At 50.1% G+C, this 20400-nt stretch overlaps 1 protein-coding gene across 1 annotated transcript in view; it reads right to left on the reverse strand.

Moving 5' to 3' along the window:
* The window catches only part of LOC136626544 (kinesin-like protein KIF21B), a 2048083-nt gene that overhangs the window by 307120 nt on the left and 1720563 nt on the right, over positions 1-20400 (reverse strand). The window lies entirely within an intron of this gene.

Raw genomic sequence — 20400 nt, forward strand, 5'->3', positions numbered from 1 at the left:
ACTCCTAATTAGTAAAAGATGTCTTCTTAATAACTGGTTACAGGCTGAGCCCCCGGGAACAGGTGAAGTCATACAACAATTAAAGCACCTTCTTAAAATGGAGAAAATTGAAATAGAGCGAAAGGCAGAGACTCAAGCCCCAAGGTTTTTCAAAAAATGGAGGGTATTCATTGAAAAATTCCTCGACCCCAATGAAATCAAAAAATGTATGACACAATTTACCAATACAACATGGTACTATAGTCAGAAAGATACAAACAGGTTTGGAATACTGGAAGTGCTGTGAGTGAGGCCGAATATGAGAAACGCAAGCTATGGAAAGAGCCACTCTTAATTGACACCATCAACGGGTTACAGTGTTCTATAAATTTAATGTTTCAACGTTTATGTGTTTTAAAAAATTGATAAAGGTTAAAATTAGAGATGAGCGAGCACCAAAATGCTCGGGTGCTCGTTACTCGAGTCGAACTTTCAGTGATGCTCGAGAGTTCGTTTCGAGTAACGAACCCCATTGAAGTCAATGGGTGACTCGAGCATTTTTGTATATCGCCGATGCTCGCTAAGGTTTTCATTTGTGAAAATCTGCAAAACACAAGAAAGTGATGGAAACGACACAGAAACGAATAGGGCAGGCGAGGAGCTACATTTTGGGCTGCATCTCAAGTTCCCAGGTCCCACTATTAAGCCACAATAGCGGCAAGAGTGCGACCCCCCCCACTGTCAGCGTAAAGATCGTTCTCCTCTGCCACAGCTGTAACAGCTGTGGCAGAGAAGAACGATGTTAGCCCATTGAATTCAATGGAGCCAGCAATACAGCCGACTCCATCGAAAGCAATGGGCTGCCGGCGATCGCGGGATGAATTGTCGGGAAGGGGTTAAATATATAAGCCCTTCCCTACAATTCATCCAGAAATGTGTAAAAATAAAAAATATATATATACTTACCTGGTCCCGGCAGAACGATGTTAGCCCATTGAATTCAGTGGAGCCGGCAATACAGCCGACTCCATCGAAAGCAATGGGCTGCCGGCGATCGCGGGATGAATTGTCGGGAATTCATGAATGGGTGTGAGTGAGGGATGCCTCTGATTGGTCAGGCTGTGACCAATCAGAGGCATCTTATTCAGCAGGCGGGGATTTTAAATCCCCGGCTGCTGAATACTACCCACAGCTGTTTAGAGCAGTTCAGGAGAACTGCAGCCTGCCGCGCTGAACTCCGTCTGCCGGGACCAGGTAAGTATATATATATTTTTTATTTTTACACATTTCTGGATGAATTGCAGGGAAGGGCTTATATATTTAACCCCTTCCCGACAATTCATCCCGCGATCGCCGGAAGCCCATTGCTTTCAATGGAGTCGGCTGTATTGCCGGCTCCATTGAATTCAATGGTCAGTGCTCGTTTAATCGAGACGAGTACCGCATGGTGCTCGTCTCGAGTAACGAGCATCTCGAGCACCCTAATACTCGAGCGAGCATCAAGCTCGGACGAGTATGCTCGCTCATCTCTAGTTACAATATAAGAAAGGAGAGAATAAACAAAAATGGAAAGATTAAGCATGAGTCAGGAACACAACCAGAACATCTGTAATATTTAGAGATGAGCGAACGTACTCGTCCGAGCTTGATACTCGTTCGAGTATTAGCGTGTTTGAGATGCTCGTTACTCGTGACGAGTACCACGCGATGTTCGAGTTACTTTCACTTTCATCTCTGAGACGTTAGCGCGCTTTTCTGGCCAATAGAAAGACAGGGAAGGCATTACAACTTCCCCCTGCGACGTTCAAGCCCTATACCACCCCCCTGCAGTGAGTGGTTGGCGAGATCAGGTGTCACCCGAGTATAAAAATCGGCCCCTCCCGCGGCTCGCCACAGATTTGTTCTGACATAGAGGAGGGAAAGTGCTGTTGGTGCCGGAGCTGCTATAGGGAGAGTGTTAGGAGTATTTTAGGCTTCAAGAACCCCAACGGTCCTTCTTAGGGCCACATCTAACCGTGTGCAGTAGTGTGGAGGCTGCTTTTTGCAGTGTTGCACATTTTTGTTTTTTGTATATCGGCCGTGCAGAGCATTGCGCCCTCCAGTAATTATACATACTTCAGGGCCAGTAGTGGTGGGGAGGCAGGGACAGAAGATATATATTGTGAGGCAGGGACAGAAGACATATATTTATTGAATATAGGCAGTGGGCCTTTCCAAAAACATTTGGGGAAAAAAATCTATTTGGGCTGCCTGTGACTATCATCAGTGTTCTGGGACTGTGCTGGGTGTAGTTGTCCTCTTAATTCATACGCAGCCAGCTAAGTGTTACAGCAGGCTTGCGCAAAATTATTTCCTGGCTCTGTGTTGGCTGTTACATCACATTCCAGTCCACAGTGCAACAGTCTGCAGTTATTTTACATACTCCAGGGCCAGTAGTGGTGACGCAGGGACAGAAGACATATTTATTGAATATAGGCAGTGGGCCTTTCCAAAAACATTTGGGGAAAAAAATCTATTTGGGCTGCCTGTGACTGTCCTCAGTGTTCCGGGTCTGTGCTGGATGTAGTTGTCCTCCTAATTCATACGCAGCCAGCTAAGTGTTACAGCAGGCTTGCGCAAAATTATTTCCTGGCTCTGTGTTGGCTGTTACATCACCGCTGTATTCCAGTCCACAGTGCAACAGTCTGCAGTTATTTTACATACTCCAGGGCCAGTAGTGGTGACGCACGGACAGAAGACATATTTATTGAATATAGGCAGTGGGCCTTTCCAAAAAAATTTGGGGAAAAAAATCTATTTGGGCTGCCTGTGACTGTCCTCAGTGTTCTGGGTCTGTGCTGGGTGTAGTTGTCCTCCTAATTCATACGCAGCCAGCTAAGTGTTACAGCAGGCTTGCGCAAAATTATTTCCTGGCTCTGTGTTGGCTGTTACATCACATTCCAGTCCACAGTGCAACAGTTTGCAGTTATTTTACATACTCCAGGGCCAGTAGTGGTGACGCAGGGACAGAAGACATATTTATTGAATATAGGCAGTGGGCCTTTCCAAAAACATTTGGGGAAAAAAATCTATTTGGGCTGCCTGTGACTGTCCTCAGTGTTCTGGGTCTGTGCTGGGTGTAGTTGTCCTCCTAATTCATACGCAGCCAGCTAAGTGTTACAGCAGGCTTGCGCAAAATTATTTCCTGGCTCTGTGTTGGCTGTTACATCACATTCCAGTCCACAGTGCAACAGTTTGCAGTTATTTTACATACTCCAGGGCCAGTAGTGGTGACGCAGGGACAGAAGACATATTTATTGAATATAGGCAGTGGGCCTTTCCAAAAACATTTGGGGAAAAAAATCTATTTGGGCTGCCTGTGACTGTCCTCAGTGTTCTGGGTCTGTGCTGGGTGTAGTTGTCCTCCTAATTCATACGCAGCCAGCTAAGTGTTACAGCAGGCTTGCGCAAAATTATTTCCTGGCTCTGTGTTGGCTGTTACATCACATTCCAGTCCACAGTGCAACAGTTTGCAGTTATTTTACATACTCCAGGGCCAGTAGTGGTGACGCAGGGACAGAAGACATATTTATTGAATATAGGCAGTGGGCCTTTCCAAAAACATTTGGGGAAAAAAATCTATTTGGGCTGCCTGTGACTGTCCTCAGTGTTCTGGGTCTGTGCTGGGTGTAGTTGTCCTCCTAATTCATACGCAGCCAGCTAAGTGTTACAGCAGGCTTGCGCAAAATTATTTCCTGGCTCTGTGTTGGCTGTTACATCACATTCCAGTCCACAGTGCAACAGTTTGCAGTTATTTTACATACTCCAGGGCCAGTAGTGGTGACGCAGGGACAGAAGACATATTTATTGAATATAGGCAGTGGGCCTTTCCAAAAACATTTGGGGAAAAAAATCTATTTGGGCTGCCTGTGACTGTCCTCAGTGTTCTGGGTCTGTGCTGGGTGTAGTTGTCCTCCTAATTCATACGCAGCCAGCTAAGTGTTACAGCAGGCTTGCGCAAAATTATTTCCTGGCTCTGTGTTGGCTGTTACATCACATTCCAGTCCACAGTGCAACAGTTTGCAGTTATTTTACATACTCCAGGGCCAGTAGTGGTGACGCAGGGACAGAAGACATATTTATTGAATATAGGCAGTGGGCCTTTCCAAAAACATTTGGGGAAAAAAATCTATTTGGGCTGCCTGTGACTGTCCTCAGTGTTCTGGGTCTGTGCTGGGTGTAGTTGTCCTCCTAATTCATACGCAGCCAGCTAAGTGTTACAGCAGGCTTGCGCAAAATTATTTCCTGGCTCTGTGTTGGCTGTTACATCACATTCCAGTCCACAGTGCAACAGTCTGCAGTTATTTTACATACTCCAGGGCCAGTAGTGGTGACGCAGGGACAGAAGACATATTTATTGAATATAGGCAGTGGGCCTTTCCAAAAAAATATGGGGAAAAAAATCTATTTGGGCTGCCTGTGACTGTCCTCAGTGTTCTGGGTCTGGGCTGGGTGTAGTTGTCCTCCTAATTCATACGCAGCCAGCTAAGTGTTACAGCAGGCTTGCGCAAAATTATTTCCTGGCTCTGTGTTGGCTGTTACATCACATTCCAGTCCACAGTGCAACGGTTTGCAGTTATTTTACATACTCCAGGGCCAGTAGTGGTGACGCAGGGACAGAAGACATATTTATTGAATATAGGCAGTGGGCCTTTCCAAAAACATTTGGGGAAAAAAATCTTTTTGGGCTGCCTGTGACTGTCCTCAGTGTTCTGGGTCTGTGCTGGGTGTAGTTGTCCTCCTAATTCATACGCAGCCAGCTAAGTGTTACAGCAGGCTTGCGCAAAATTATTTCCTGGCTCTGTGTTGGCTGTTACATCACATTCCAGTCCACAGTGCAACAGTCTGCAGTTATTTTACATACTCCAGGGCCAGTAGTGGTGACGCAGGGACAGAAGACATATTTATTGAATATAGGCAGTGGGCCTTTCCAAAAACATTTGGGGAAAAAAATCTATTTGGGCTACCTGTGACTGTCCTCAGTGTTCTGGGTCTGTGCTGGGTGTAGTTGTCCTCCTAATTCATACGCAGCCAGCTAAGTGTTACAGCAGGCTTGCGCAAAATTATTTCCTGGCTTTCCGTAAGCGAACTCAGCCTCCAACCACAGGCCAATAATCGGCACATTTAATTACAGCGTTCTGTTTCTGCGCTACTGGTAATATACCATGCTGAGGGGTAGGGGTAGGCCTAGAGGACGTGGACGCGGGCGAGGACGCGGAGGCCCAAGTCAGGGTGTGGGCACAGGCCGAGCTCCTGATCCAGGTGTATCGCAGCCGACTGCTGCGGGATTAGGAGACAGGCACGTTTCTGGCGTCCCCACATTCATCTCACAATTAATGGGTCCACGCGGTAGACCTTTATTAGAAAATGAGCAGTGTGAGCAGGTCCTGTCGTGGATGGCAGAAAGTGCATCCAGCAATCTATCGTCCACCCAGAGTTCTGCGCCGTCCACTGCTGCAACTCTGAATCCTCTGGCTGCTGCTCCTCCTTCCTCCCAGCCTCCTCACTCCATGAAAATGAGACATTCTGAGGAGCGGGCAGACTCCCAGGAACTGTTCTCGGGCCCCTGCTCAGATTGGGCAGCAGTGGTTCCTCTCCCACCGGATGAGTTTGTTGTGACCGATGCCCAACTTTTTGAAAGTTCCCGGGGTCCGGGGGATGAGGCTGGGGACTTCCGGCAACTGTCTCAAGACCTTTCAGTGGGTGAGGAGGACGATGACGATGAGACACAGTTGTCTATCACTCAGGTAGTAGCAATTGGAGTAAGTCTGAGGGAGGAGCGCACAGAGGATTCGGAGGAAGAGAAGCAGGACGATGAGGTGACTGACCCCACCTGGTTTGCTACGCCTACTGAGGACAGGTCTTCAGAGGGGGAGGCAAGGGCAGCAGCAGGGCAGGTTGCAAGAGGCAGTGCGATGGCCAGGGGTAGAGGCAGGGCCAGACCGAATAATCCACCAACTGTTTCCCAAAGCGCCCCCTCGCGCCATGCCACACTGCAGAGGCCGAGGTGCTCAAAGGTCTGGCAGTTTTTCACTGAGAGTGCAGACGACCGACGAACAGTGGTGTGCAACCTTTGTCGCGCCAAGATCAGCCGGGGAGCCACCACCACCAGCCTCACCACCACCAGCATGCGCAGACATATGATGGCCAAGCACCCCACAAGGTGGGACGAAGGCCGATCACCGCCTCCGGTTTGCACCGCTGCCTCTCCCCCTGTGCCCCAACCTGCCACTGAGATCCAACCCCCCTCTCAGGGCACAGGCACTACCGTCTCCTGGCCTGCACCCACACCCTCACCTCCGCTGTCCTCGGCCCCATCCACCAATGTCTGTCAGCGCACCGTCCAGCCGTCGCTAGCACAAGTGTTGGAGCGCCACTATATCTCCCTGACGGTACATTGGGTGAATTTAGTGGAGGCTGGGACAGAGTCAGAGCCTGGGACCGCTCACGTCCTACCCACCCCCAGAATTGCGGGCCCCAGCTCGGTGGTGGTATCTGCGGCGGTGTATGCTTCCTCCACTAAACCACCCTCCTCCTCCTCCTCCTCCTACGCAACCTCTGTCTCGCAATCAAGATGTGTCAGCAGCAGCACGTCGCCAGCAGTCGGTGTCGTGCGGCATGGCAGCACAGCGGTGGGCAAGTGTCAGCAGGCCGTGCTGAAACTACTCAGCTTAGGAGATAAGAGGCACACGCCCACGAACTGCTGCAGGGTCTGACAGAGCAGACCGACCGCTGGCTTGCGCCGCTGAGCATCCAACCGGGCATGGTCGTGTGTGACAACGGCCGTAACCTGGTGGCGGCTCTGCAGCTCGGCAGCCTCACGCACGTGCCATGCCTGGCCCACGTCTTTAATTTGGTGGTTCAGCGCTTTCTGAAAAGCTACCCACGCTTGTCAGACCTGCTCGGAAAGGTGCGCCGGCTCTGCGCACATTTCCGCAAGTCCCACACGGACGCTGCCACCCTGCGCACCCTGCAACATTGGTTTCATCTGCCAGTGCACCGACTGCTGTGCGACGTGCCCACACAGTGGAACTCTACGCTCCACATGTTGGCCAGGCTCTATGAGCAGCGTAGAGCTATAGTGGAATACCAACTCCAACATGGGCGGCGCAGTGGGAGTCAGCCTCCTCAATTCTTTACAGAAGAGTGGGCCTGGTTGGCAGACATCTGCCATGTCCTTGGAAACTTTGAGGAGTCTACCCAGATGGTGAGCGGCGATGCTGCAATCATTAGCGTCACCATTCCTCTGCTATGCCTCTTGAGAAGTTCCCTGCAAAGCATAAAGGCAGACGCTTTGCGCTCGGAAACAGAGCCGGGGGAAGACAGTATGTCGCTGGATAGTCAGAGCACCCTCCTGTCTATATCTCAGCGCGTTGAGGAGGAGGAGGAGGAGCATGAGGAGGATGAGGAGGAGGGGGAAGAGACAGCTTGGCCCACTGCTGAGGGTACCCATGCTGCTTGCCTGTCATCCTTTCAGCGTGTATGGCCTGAGGAGGAGGATGAGGAGGAGGAGGATCCTGAAAGTGATCTTCCTAGTGAGACAGCCATGTGTTGCGTACAGGTACCCTGGCACACATGGCTGACTTCATGTTAGGATGCCTTTCTCGTGACACTCGCGTTACACGCATTCTGGCCACTACGGATTATTGGGTGTACACACTGCTCGACCCACGGTATAAGGAGAACCTTTCCACTCTCATACCCGAAGAGGAAAGGGGTTCGAGAGTGATGCTATACCACTGGATCCTGGCGGACAAACTGATGGTAAAATTCCCATCCGACAGCGCTAGTGGCCGAAGGCGCAGTTCCGAGGGCCAGGTAGCAGGGGAGGCGCAGAGATCAGGCAGCATGTACAGCACAGGCAGGGGAACACTCTCTAAGGCCTTTGACAGCTTTCTGGCTCCCCAGCAAGACTGTGTCACCGCTCCCCAGTCAAGGCTGAGTCGGCGGGAGCACTGTAAAAGGATAGTGAGGGAGTACGTAGCCGATCGCACGACCGTCCTCCGTGACGCCTCTGCCCCCTACAACTACTGGGTGTTGAAGCTGGACACGTGGCCTGAACTCGCGCTGTATGCCCTAGAGGTGCTTGCTTGTCCTGCGGCTAGCGTCTTGTCAGAGAGGGTGTTTAGTGCGGCTGGGGGAATCATCACAGATAAGCATACCCGCCTGTCAACCGACAGTGCCGACAGGCTTACGCTCATCAAGATGAACAAAGCTTGGATTTCCCCAGACTTCTCTTCTCCACCAGCGGACAGCAGCGATACCTAAACTATACGTAGGCTGCACCCGCGGATGGAAGCATCGTTCTGTATCCCCATCAAAAACGTGGACCTTTTAGCTTCATCAATCTGTATATAATATTCATCCTCCTCCTCCTGAAACCTGACGTAATCACGCCGAACGGGCAATTTTTCTTAGGCCCACAAGGCTCAGTCATATAATTTTTGTAAACAATTTTTATACGTTTCAATGCCTATTAAAGCGTTGAAACTTTCACCTGAACCAATTTTTATTTTAACTGGGCTGCCTCCAGGCCTAGTTACCAATTAAGCCACATTAACTAAAGCGATTAATGGGTTTCACCTGCCCTCTTGGTTGGGCATGGGCAATTTTTCTGAGGTACATTAGTACTGTTGGTACACCAATTTTTTGGGGCCCTCGCCTACAGTGTAATCCAATTATTTTTTTGCCCACCTGCATAAAAGCTGACGTTACATCAGCTGTGTTGGGCACTGCAATGGGATATATTTATGTACCGCCGGTGGGTTCCAGGGAGCCACCCATGTCGTGGGTCCACACGGAGTTGTAACTACATGTGTCCACTTCTAAAGAGCCCCAGTCTGACTGGGGCATGCAGTGTGGGCCGAAGCCCACTTGCATTAAACATGACATTACCTCAGCTGTGATGGGCAATGCAATGGGATATATTTACATACCGCCGGTGGCTTCCTGGCACCCACCCATGCCGTCGGTCCACACGGAGTTGTAACTGCATGTGTCCACTTCTAAAGAGCCCCAGTCTGACTGGGGCATGCAGTGTGGGCCGAAGCCCACTTGCATTAAACATGACATTACCTCAGCTGTGATGGGCACTGCAATGGGATACATTAATGTACAGCCGGTGGGTTCCAGGGTGCCACCCATGCTGTGGGTGCACACGGAATTCCCATTGCGGAGTTGTACCTGCCTGTGACTATTTATAAAAAACCGCAGTCTGACTGGGGCATGCAGACACCTTGACAGAATGAATAGTGTGTGGCACACAGGTTCCCCATTGCTATGCCCACGTGTGCAGCTCCTGATGGCGGTGGCACAGGATTATATTTCTCATTGCTTCTGTACAGCATTGTGGGCTATCGCCCCGCCCCTTTTAAAGAGGGCCGCTGCCTAGCCGTGCCAACCCTCTGCAGTGTGTGCCTGCGGTTCCTCCTCATGGCAGACGCACTTATAAATAGACATGAGTGTGGCGTGGCATCAGTGCAGCTGAAGGCTGCGCAGGGACAATTTGGTGTGCGCTGTGGACACTGGGTCGTGCAGGGAGGGGGTTGGGCAGCATGTTACCCAGGAGAAGTGGCAGCGGAGTTTCATGCAGGCAGTGATTGTGCTTTGTTGGAGGTAGTGTTGTGCTTAGCTAAGGTATGCATTGCTAATGAGGGCTTTTCAGAAGTAAAAGTTGTTGGGGGGGGGGCCACTCTTGCCGCTATTGTGGCTTAATAGTGGGACCTGGGAACTTGAGATGCAGCCCAACATGTAGCCCCTCGCCTGCCCTATCCGTTGCTGTGTCGTTCCCATCACTTTCTTGAATTGCCCCGATTTTCACAAATGGAAACCTTAGCGAGCATCGGCGATATACAAAAATGCTTGAGTCGCCCATTGACTTCAATGGGGTTCGTTACTCGAAACGAACCCTCGAGCATCGCGATAATTTCGTCCCGAGTAACGAGCACCCGAGCATTTTGGTGCTCGCTCATCTCTAGTAATAATATAAAGAAGAATACGGACAAGAAAAAGAGAACTTTGATAATGCAAATTTATTACAAAATTATTGTCCAAATGCAATCATACATGTTGACAAAGTGGAAATGTATACTCATGTCTGTAATCTGAGAAATGCAAATAAAAAGGAGTTTACAAAAAAAAAAAAGAAATTAATTTGGGGAGGAAGAACGTATTGCTAAATGCTTTAATATAAACATCAGGGGTGTAACTATAATGGGTGCAGGGAGTTATCACACACCCAGGCCCAGGAACTTGAGGGACGCACAAGGTCTCACTTTCTTATATGACAAGACCAGTACTATAAATGATACCTTGGGCACCAGTTTACAGATTTTGCACTGAGGTCCACTGGCACCATAGAAAGGAGTTTGCTGCTCACTGAGAACTCACTGGGATAGATGTAAGGCTGGATATAGTAGTATGGGAGTGTAGGATGATTAGACAACTATTTAGGTGACAGTTTGAAGTAGGTGTATTGGGGGACTCAATTATTAGGGAGACAAACAGGGCAATCTGTCACAAAGACTGGGATTGTCAAACAGCATATTGTCCACCTGGTGCTCGAGTTTAACGCATCAAGGATTGGTTAACAGATGACTAGGAGGGGCTGATGAGGACTCATGATACACATTGGCACAAATGACAAGGTTAGAGGTAGGTGGAAGGTCTTTAAAAATGATTTCAGAGAACTAAGCCATAAGCTTAGGGCGAGGACCTCCAAAGCAATATTTTTTGAAATACCACCTGTACCACGTGCCACAAATGAGGGGCAGTGGCAAGTTAGGAAGGTAAACAAGAGGCTCACGAGTTGGTGTACGAAGAAAGGGTTTGGGTTTTTGAAGAACTGGACCAACCTCCTTGTCTACAGGTTCTACCATAGGAAGCGGCTGCATATCAATGTGGAAAAATAAGATGGCTAGAAGGTTGGAGGAGTGTTTCAACTGTCACCACTTCTACATTGCCCTTTACGGAGCTATTCTATGTTTAAGTGACACATGTCAGATTTCCAAATTTTGGCCTTGTCATTAAGGTACAAACAGGCTTGGTCACTAAGGGGTTTAGATTAATGGAAGTATAACTGCTTTCAAAGAAGGTGCATCTGAAGATTTCCATTTCTTTTGCAAGAAAGATATGGGAACTAATAACTGAATAAAAAGATGGGAGTTTATCTGCAGACAAAAATCAAAGAGCCAGCACCGGGTCCAGGGACACAAAATGAATAATAAAAGCGGACTTCGGAAAAGTAGGCTTATAAACATCTAGGGATCAAAGAGCATTTTGCAATCTTAAACGTGCAAAAAGCATACTAGTAGGTCTTGGAAACGACTTACAAAGTGTAGGAAATCTAATATAGAATTATTTTCATATAATTCACCAATTTTCCTTATGCCCAGAGATTCCCAAGCTCCAAATTCAATGTCTGTGTGGATGGAGGATACACAACATAAATGAAGGACCGAGATCGGAACCAGAGATGGTGATGAGGAGACATAATGCTGCCAGACATGGGCTGAGATTAGCAAGCTAAGAAGCAAGATGATAAAAGGGGAGATTTAACCTCCAAAAGAGAAATCAGTGGGGCGGTTGAATTAATCGATGCCCACATTTTATTCGGAGAAGATGTCCACCAATGTTTTATTTGTAACACTTATAACACAGGTTTGCAAAAAAATAAATTTTAAGAGCTGTTTTGGTTATTCCACGTAATCTTTATATTTTTCAGTATGCTGAATCTGTAAATGACCTTCGTTTTGCCATAGGACATCATGTTTCCTATTTTAAATAAGGCAATACCTCAAAATAAATGAAAATAGACTTATAAAATTAATTTTTAATTACAAATTTTACATGAAAATCATTTTTGAACTGAAATGAGCTCACTAAAACACACTAAACTTCTTCCCTGTGAGTAGCATCTGGAATGTCTCTCTGAAGCATCCAACAGTAGTCTGCCATCATTGCTCCATTTCCCAAGTAATGCTCCATTTCCCTAGTATCTTCTTTCCATCTCTGTAATGTCCTGATGGAATCGTTTACCTTGTTCTTCAGTCACAGCTCACAAATTTTCAGGAAAGTAGTCAAGGTGGGTGGAAATGCACTTTCAAATTCATCAGGCAACCTAAAGATTGAAATGCTTTCAGCATTCATCCGACGATCTTTTTATAGTCAGGATTAGAGATGAGCGAACGTGTTCGTCCGAGCTTGATATTCGTGCGAATATTAGGGTGTTCGGGATGTTCGTTATTCGTAACGAACACCATGCGGTGTTCTGGTTACTTTCACTTCCTTCCCTGAGACGTTTGCGCGCTTTTCTGGCCAATTGAAAGACAGGGAAGGCATTACAACTTCCCCCTGCAACGTTTAAGCCCTATACCACCCCCCTGCTGTGAGTGGCTGGGGAGATCAGGTGTCCGCCTAATATAAAAGTCGGCCCCTCCCGCGGCTTGCCTCAGATGCCTGGTGAGTTAGATGAGGGACAGTGCTGTTTGTACCGGAGCTGCTGTAGGGAAAGAATTGGTAGTTAGTGTAGGCTTCAAGACCCCCAAAGGTCCTTATTAGGGCCACTGATAGCTGTGTGTTGGCTGCTGTTAGCAGTGGCAATTATTTTTTTTTCTCAAAATCGCCTCTGCAGAGCGTTGCACCCGGCATTAGGGACAGAAGTGTTGGATAGGCAGGGAGAGTGGTAGGAGTGAGTGTAGCCTTCAAGAACCTCAACGGTCCTTTCTAGGGCCATATTTAACCGTGTGCAGTACTGTGCTGGCTGCTGTTAGCTGTGCTGCATATTTTTTTTCTTCTCAAAATCGCCTCTGCAGAGCATTGCACCCTCCATTGATACTGCAGGGAAAGAATTGTATAGGCAGGGCCACAACACAGTTATTATTCATTGAATATACGCAGTGCGGCCTTTTGCTTGTAAAACAACTGAAAACAAATCTATTTGTCCAGCCTCTGTCTGTCCTAAGGGCTGTGGACACGTGTGAGCTGCGTGAACAACGTTAAAAAATCAGACGCACCCAGCTACGCTTTACTGCTGGCTTCGCCATTTGCTTTCCTTAATTGGGAAAAAAATACCTGCTCTGCCAGAGTTATAATAACTCTGCTACCCTCACGTTCTGTGACACATTAGCAGGGACACAGCACAGTTATTAAACTTCTCATGTTCATTGAATATACGCAGTGCTGCCTTTTGGTTGAAAAAAACTGAAAACAAATCTATTTGTCCAGCCTCTGTCCGTCCTAAGGGCTGTGGACACGTGTGAGCTGCGTGAACAACGTTGAAAAATCAGACGCACCCAGCTACGCTTTACTGCTGGCTTCGCCATTTGCTTTCCTTAATTGGGAAAAAAATACCTGCTCTGCCAGAGTTATAATAACTCTGCTACCCTCACGTTCTGTGACACATAAGCAGGGACACAGCACAGTTATTAAACTTCTCATGTTCATTGAATATACGCAGTGCTGCCTTTTGGTTGAAAAAAACTGAAAACAAATCTATTTGTCCAGCCTCTGTCCGTCCTAAGGGCTGTGGACACGTGTGAGCTGCGTGAACAACGTTGAAAAATCAGACGCACCCAGCTACGCTTTACTGCTGGCTTCGCCATTTGCTTTCCTTAATTGGGAAAAAAATACCTGCTCTGCCAGAGTTATAATAACTCTGCTACCCTCACGTTCTGTGACACATTAGCAGGGACACAGCACAGTTATTAAACTTCTCATGTTCATTGAATATACGCAGTGCTGCCTTTTGGTTGAAAAAAACTGAAAACAAATCTATTTGTCCAGCCTCTGTCCGTCCTAAGGGCTGTGGACACGTGTGAGCTGCGTGAACAACGTTGAAAAATCAGACGCACCCAGCTACGCTTTACTGCTGGCTTCGCCATTTGCTTTCCTTAATTGGGAAAAAAATACCTGCTCTGCCAGAGTTATAATAACTCTGCTACCCTCACGTTCTGTGACACATTAGCAGGGACACAGCACAGTTATTAAACTTAGATTATTCATTCACTAGAGGCAGTGGGGCCTTTCGTTTTCCAAAAAGGGAAAAAATTATATTTGGCCTGCAGTCTTGCGCCAATTTATTTCCTGCCTGTGAAATCAAATCACTGGTAATACAGCATGCTGAGGGGTAGGGGTAGGCCTAGAGGACGTGGACGCGGCCGAGGACGCGGAGGGCCAAGTCAGGGTGTGGGCACAGGCCGAGCTCCTGATCCCGGTGTGTCGCAGCCGACTGCTGCGCGATTAGGAGAGAGGCACGTTTCTGGCGTCCCCACATTCATCGCCCAATTAATGGGTCCACGCGGGAGACGGTTATTAGAAAATGAGCAGTGTGAGCAGGTCCTGTCCTGGATGGCAGAAAGTGCTTCGAGCAACCTATCGTCAACACGCAGTTCTGCGCCGTCCACTGCTGCAAATCCGAATCCTCTGTCTGCTGCTCCTCCTTCCTCACAGCCTCCTCACTCCACTACAATGACACCTGCTCAGGAGCGGGAAGACTCCCAGGAACTGTTCTCGGGCCCCTGCTCAGATTGGGCAGCAGCGGTTCCTCTCCCACCAGAGGAGTTTATCGTCACTGATGCCCAACCATTCGAAAGTTCCCGGGGTCCGGGGGAAGAGGCTGGGGACTTCCGCCAACTGTCTCAACAACTTTCTGTGGGTGAGGAGGACGATGACGATCAGACACAGTTGTCTTGCAGTGAGGTAGTAGTAAGGGCAGTAAGTCCGAGGGAGCAGCGCACAGAGGATTCGGAGGAAGAGCAGCAGGACGATGAGGTGACTGACCCCACCTGGTATGCAACGCTTACTCAGGAGGACAGGTCTTCAGAGGGGGAGTCAAGGGCATCAGCAGGGCAGGTTGCAAGAGGCAGTGCGGTGGCCAGGGGTAGAGGCAGGGCCAGACCGAATAATCCACCAAGTGTTTCCCAAAGCGCCCCCTCGCGCCATGCCACCCTGCAGAGGCCGAGGTGCTCTAAGGTCTGGCAGTTTTTCACAGAGACGCCTGACGACCGACGAACAGTGGTGTGCAACCTTTGTTGCGCAAAGCTCAGCCGGGGAGCCAACACCAACAGCCTCTCCACCACCACCATGCGCAGACATATGATGGCCAAGCACCCCACAAGGTGGGACGAAGGCCGTTCAGCGCCTCCGGTTTGCACCCCTGCCTCTCCCCTTGTGCCCCAACCTGCCACTGAGATGCAACCCCCCTCTCAGGACACAGGCACTACCGCCTCATGGCCTGCACCCACACCCTCATCTCCGCTGTCCTCGGCCCCATCCAGCAGTGTAGTTCAGCGCACCGTCCAGCCGTCGCTTGCGCAAGTGTTCGAGCGCAAGCGCAAGTACGCCGCCACGCACCCGCACGCTCAAACGTTAACCGTCCGCATAGCAAAATTCATCAGCCTTGAGATGCTGCCGTATAGGGTTGTGGAAACTGAGTCCTTCAAAAGTATCATGGAGGCGGCGGCCCCGCGCTACTCAGTTCCCAGTCGCCACTACTTTTCCCGATGTGCCGTCCCAGCCCTGCACGACCACGTCTCCCGCAACATTGTACGCGCCCTCACCAACGCGGTTACTGCCACGGTCCACTTAACTACGGACACGTGGACAAGCACAGGCGGGCAGGGCCACTACATCTCCCTGACGGCACATTGGGTGAATTTAGTGGAGGTTGGGACAGAGTCAGAGCCTGGGACCGCTCACGTCCTACCCACCCCCAGAATTGCGGGCCCCAGCTCGGTGCTGGTATCTGCGGAGGTGTATGCTTCCTCCACTAAAGCACACTCCTCCTCCTCCTCCTCCTCTGTCTCGCAATCAAGATGTGTTAGCAGCAGCATGTCGCCAGCAGTCGGTGTCGCGCGGTGTGGCAGCACAGCGGTGGGCAAACGTCAGCAGGCCGTGCTGAAACTACTCAGCTTAGGCGATAAGAGGCACACGGCCCACGAACTGCTGCAGGGTCTGACACAGCAGACCGACCGCTGGCTTGCGCCGCTGAGCCTCCAACCGGGCATGGTCGTGTGTGACAACGGCCGTAACCTGGTGGCGGCTCTGCAGCTCGGCAGCCTCACGCACGTGCCATGCCTGGCCCACGTCTTTAATTTGGTGGTTCAGCGCTTTCTGAAAAGCTACCCACGCTTGTCAGACCTGCTCGTAAAGGCGCGCCGGCTCTGCGCACATTTCCGCAAGTCCCACACGGACGCTGCCACCCTGCGCACCCTGCAACATCACTTTAAGCTGCCAGTGCACCGACTGCTGTGCGACGTGCCCACACGGTGGAACTCTACGCTCCACATGTTGGCCAGGCTCTATGAACAACGTAGAGCTATAGTCGAATACCAACTCCAACATGGGCGGCGCAGTGGGAGTCAGCCTCCTCAATTCCTTTCAGAAGAGTGGGCCTGGTTGGTAGACATCTGCCATGTCCTTGGTAATTTTGAGGAGTCTACCCAGGTGGTGAGCGGCGATGCTACAATCATTAGCGTCACCATTCCTCTGCTATGCATCTTGAGAAATTCCCTGCAAACCATAAAGGCAGCTGCTTTGCGCTCGGAAACGGGGGCGGGGGAAGACAGTATGCCGCTGGATAGTCAGGGCACCCTCCTGTCTATTTCTCAGCGCGTACAGGAGGAGGAGGAGGAGCATGAGGAGGATGAGGAGGAGGGGGAAGAGACAGCTTGGCCCGCTGCTGACGGTACACCGGCTGATTGCCTGTCATCCTTTCAGCGTGTATGGCCTGAGGAGGAGGAGGAGGATCCTGAAAGTGATCTTCCTAGTGAAGACAGCCATGTGTTGCGTACTGGTACCCTGGCACACATGGCTGACTTCATGTTAGGATGCCTTTCTCGTGACCCTCGCGTTGCACGCATTCTGGCCACAACGGATTACTGGGTGTACACACTGCTCGACCCACGCTATAAGGAGAACCTGCCCACTCTCATTCCCGAAGAGGAAAGGGGTTCGAGAGTGTTGCTATACCACAGGACCCTTGCGGACAAGCTGATGGTAAAATTCCCAGCCGACAGCGCTAGTGGCAGAAGGCGCAGTACCGAGGGCAAGGTAGCAGGGGAGGTGCGGAGATCGAGCAGCATGTACATCCCAGGCAGTGCAACAGTCTTTAAGGGCCTGGCCAGCTTTATGGCTCCCCACCAAGACTGTGTCACCGCTCCCCAGTCAAGGCTGAGTCGGCGGGAGCACTGTAAAAGGATGGTGAGGGAGTACGTAGCCGATCGCACGACCATCCTCGGTGACGCCTCTGCCCCCTACAACTACTGGGTGTCGAAGCTGGACACGTGGCCTGAACTAGCGCTGTATGCCCTGGAGGTGCTTGCTTGTCCTGCGGCTAGCGTCTTGTCGGAGAGGGTGTTTAGTGCGGCTGGGGGAATCATCACAGATAAGCGTAGCCGCTTGTCAACCCACAGTGCCGACAGGCTAACACTCATCAAGATGAACAAAGGCTGGATTTCCCCAGACTTCTGTTCTCCACCAGCGGACAGCAGCGATACGTAAGCAATACGTAGGCTGCACCCGCGGATGGAAGCTACGTTCTCTCTCACCATCCAAAACGGGGACATTTCTGCTTCATCAATCTGTCTAATATTCCTCCTCCTCCTCCTCCTGCTACTCCTCCTGAAACCTCACGTAATCACGCTGAACGGGCAATTTTTCTTAGGGCCACAAGGCTCACTCAAATAATTTTTCTAAGCAATTTTTAAAAGTTTCAATGCTCTTAAAAGCGTTGGAACTGTAACTTGAACCAATTTTTCGTTACACTGGGCTGCCTCCAGGCCTAGTTACCACTTAAGCCACATTAACCAAAGCAATTAATGGGTTTCACCTGCCCTCTTGGCTGGCCATGGCCAATTTTTGGGATGTACATTAGTACTGTTGATACAGCAATTTTTGTGGGCCCTCGCCTACAGTGTAATCAAATAAATTTTTAGCCCACCTGCATTAAGCACGACATTACTACCTCAGCTGTGTTGGGCAATGCAATGGGATATTTCTATGTACCGCCGGTGGCTTCCTGGCACCCACCCAGGCAGTGGGTCCACAGGGAGTGTAACCTACATGTGTCCACTTCTAAAGAACCCCAGTCAGACTGGGGCATGCAGTGTGGGCCGAAGCCCACCTGTAATACGCACGACATTACTACCTCAGCTGTGTTGGGCAATGCAATGGGATATTTCTATGTACCGCCGGTGGCTTCCTGGCACCCACCCAGGCAGTGGGTCCACAGGGAGTGTAACCTACATGTGTCCACTTCTAAAGAACCCCAGTCAGACTGGGGCATGCAGTGTGGGCCGAAGCCCACCTCTATTACGCACGACATTACTACCTCAGCTGTGTTGGGCAATGCAATGGGATATTTTTGTGTACCGCCGGTGGGTTCTAGGGAGCCACCCATGCTGTCGGTCGACAGGGACTTCACAATAGGGAGTTGTACCTGCCTGTGTCTATGAATTAAAAAGCCCGGTCTAACTGGGGCATGCAGACACCTTGACAGAATGAATAGTGTGTGGCACATAGGTTCCCCATTGCTATGCCCACGTGTGCAGCTCCTGATGGCGGTGGCACAGGATTCTATTTCTCATTGCTTCTGTACAGCATTGTGGGCTATCGCCCCGCCCCTTTTAAAGAGGGTCGCTGCCTAGCCGTGCCAACCCTCTGCAGTGTGTGCCTGCGGTTCCTCCTCATGGCAGACGCACTTATAAATAGACATGAGGGTGGTGTGGCATGAGGGCAGCTGAAGGCTGCGCAGGGACACTTTGGTGTGCGCTGTGGTGGTGGTGGGGGGGTTGGGCAGCATGTAACCCAGGAGAAGTGGCAGTGGAGTGTCATGCAGGCAGTGATTGTGCTTTGTTGGGGGTAGTGTGGTGCTTAGCTAAGGTATGCATTGCTAATGAGGGCTTTTCAGAAGTAAAAGTTGTTAGGAGGGGGGGGGGGGGCACTCTTGCCGCTATTGTGGCTTAATAGTGGGACCTGTGAACTTGAGATGCAGCCCAACATGTAGCCCCTCGCCTGCCCTATCCGTTGCTGTGTCGTTCCCATCACTTTCTTGAATTGCCCAGATTTTCACACATGAAAACCTTAGCGAGCATCGGCGAAATACAAAAATGTTCTGGTCGCCCATTGACTTCAATGGGGTTTGTTGTTCGAAACGAACCCTCGAACATCGCGGGAAGTTCGTTCCGAATAACGAACACCCGAACATTTTGGTGTTCGCTCATCTCTAGTCAGGATCTTTCTTATTGCCTAAAATTTTTTCCTACGACCTCTTTAGATGCAATACACCTTTCCTATTGAGAATCCCTCATGGTATTGACAAACTCTTGATCAGCCTTCTAATGTCTGGTCTGACGAACACAGCTTCCTTCAATTTTCCCTCCGAGAGGCCTGGAAACATGGTGACCAAATATTTAAAGCATTCTCCCTCTCTTGGAAGTGATTTCACGAATTGCTTTATCAATCCTAATTAGAGATGAGCGAACACCAAAATGCTCGGGTGTTCGTTATTCGAAACGAACTTCCCGCGATGTTCGAGGGTTCGTTTCGAATAACGAACCCCATTGAAGTCAATGGGCGACCGGAGCATTTTTGTATTTCGCCGATGCTCGCTAAGGTTTTCATGTGTGAAAATCTGGGCAATTCAAGAAAGTGATGGGAACGACACAGCAACGGATAGGGCAGGCGAGGGGCTACATGTTGGGCTGCATCTCAAGTTCACAGGTCCCACTATTAAGCCACAATACCGGCAAGAGTGCCCCCCCCCCCCCTCCCAACAACTTTTACTTCTGAAAAGCCCTCATTAGCATGGCATACCTTTGCTAAGCACCACACTACCTCCAACAAAGCACAATCACTGCCTGCATGACACTCCGCTGCCACTTCTCCTGGGTTACATGCTGTCCAACCGCACCTCCTCCCCCCCACAGCGCACACCAAACTGTCCCTGCGCAGCCTTCAGCTGCCCTCATGCCACACCACCCTCATGTCTATTTATAAGTGCGTCTGCCATGACGAGGGACCACAGGCACACACTGCAGAGGTTGGCACGGCTAGGCAGCGACCCTCTTTAAAAGTGGCGGGGCGATAGCCCACAATGCTGTACAGAAGCAATGAGAAATATAATCCTGTGCCACCGCCATCAGGAGCTGCACACGTGGGCATAGCAATGGGGAACCTATGTGCCACACACTATTCATTCTGTCAAGGTGTCTGCATGCCCCAGTCAGACCGCGGTTTTTAATTCATAGACACAGGCAGGTACAACTCCCTATTGTGAAGTCCCTGTGGACCCACAGCATGGGTGGGTGCCAGGAAGCCACCGGCGGTACATAGAAATATCCCATTGCATTGCACAACACAGCTGAGGTAGTAATGTCGTGCGTA

This window comes from Eleutherodactylus coqui, chromosome 4, assembly GCF_035609145.1.
Source record: "Eleutherodactylus coqui strain aEleCoq1 chromosome 4, aEleCoq1.hap1, whole genome shotgun sequence".
Taxonomy (NCBI): Eukaryota; Metazoa; Chordata; class Amphibia; order Anura; family Eleutherodactylidae; genus Eleutherodactylus; species Eleutherodactylus coqui.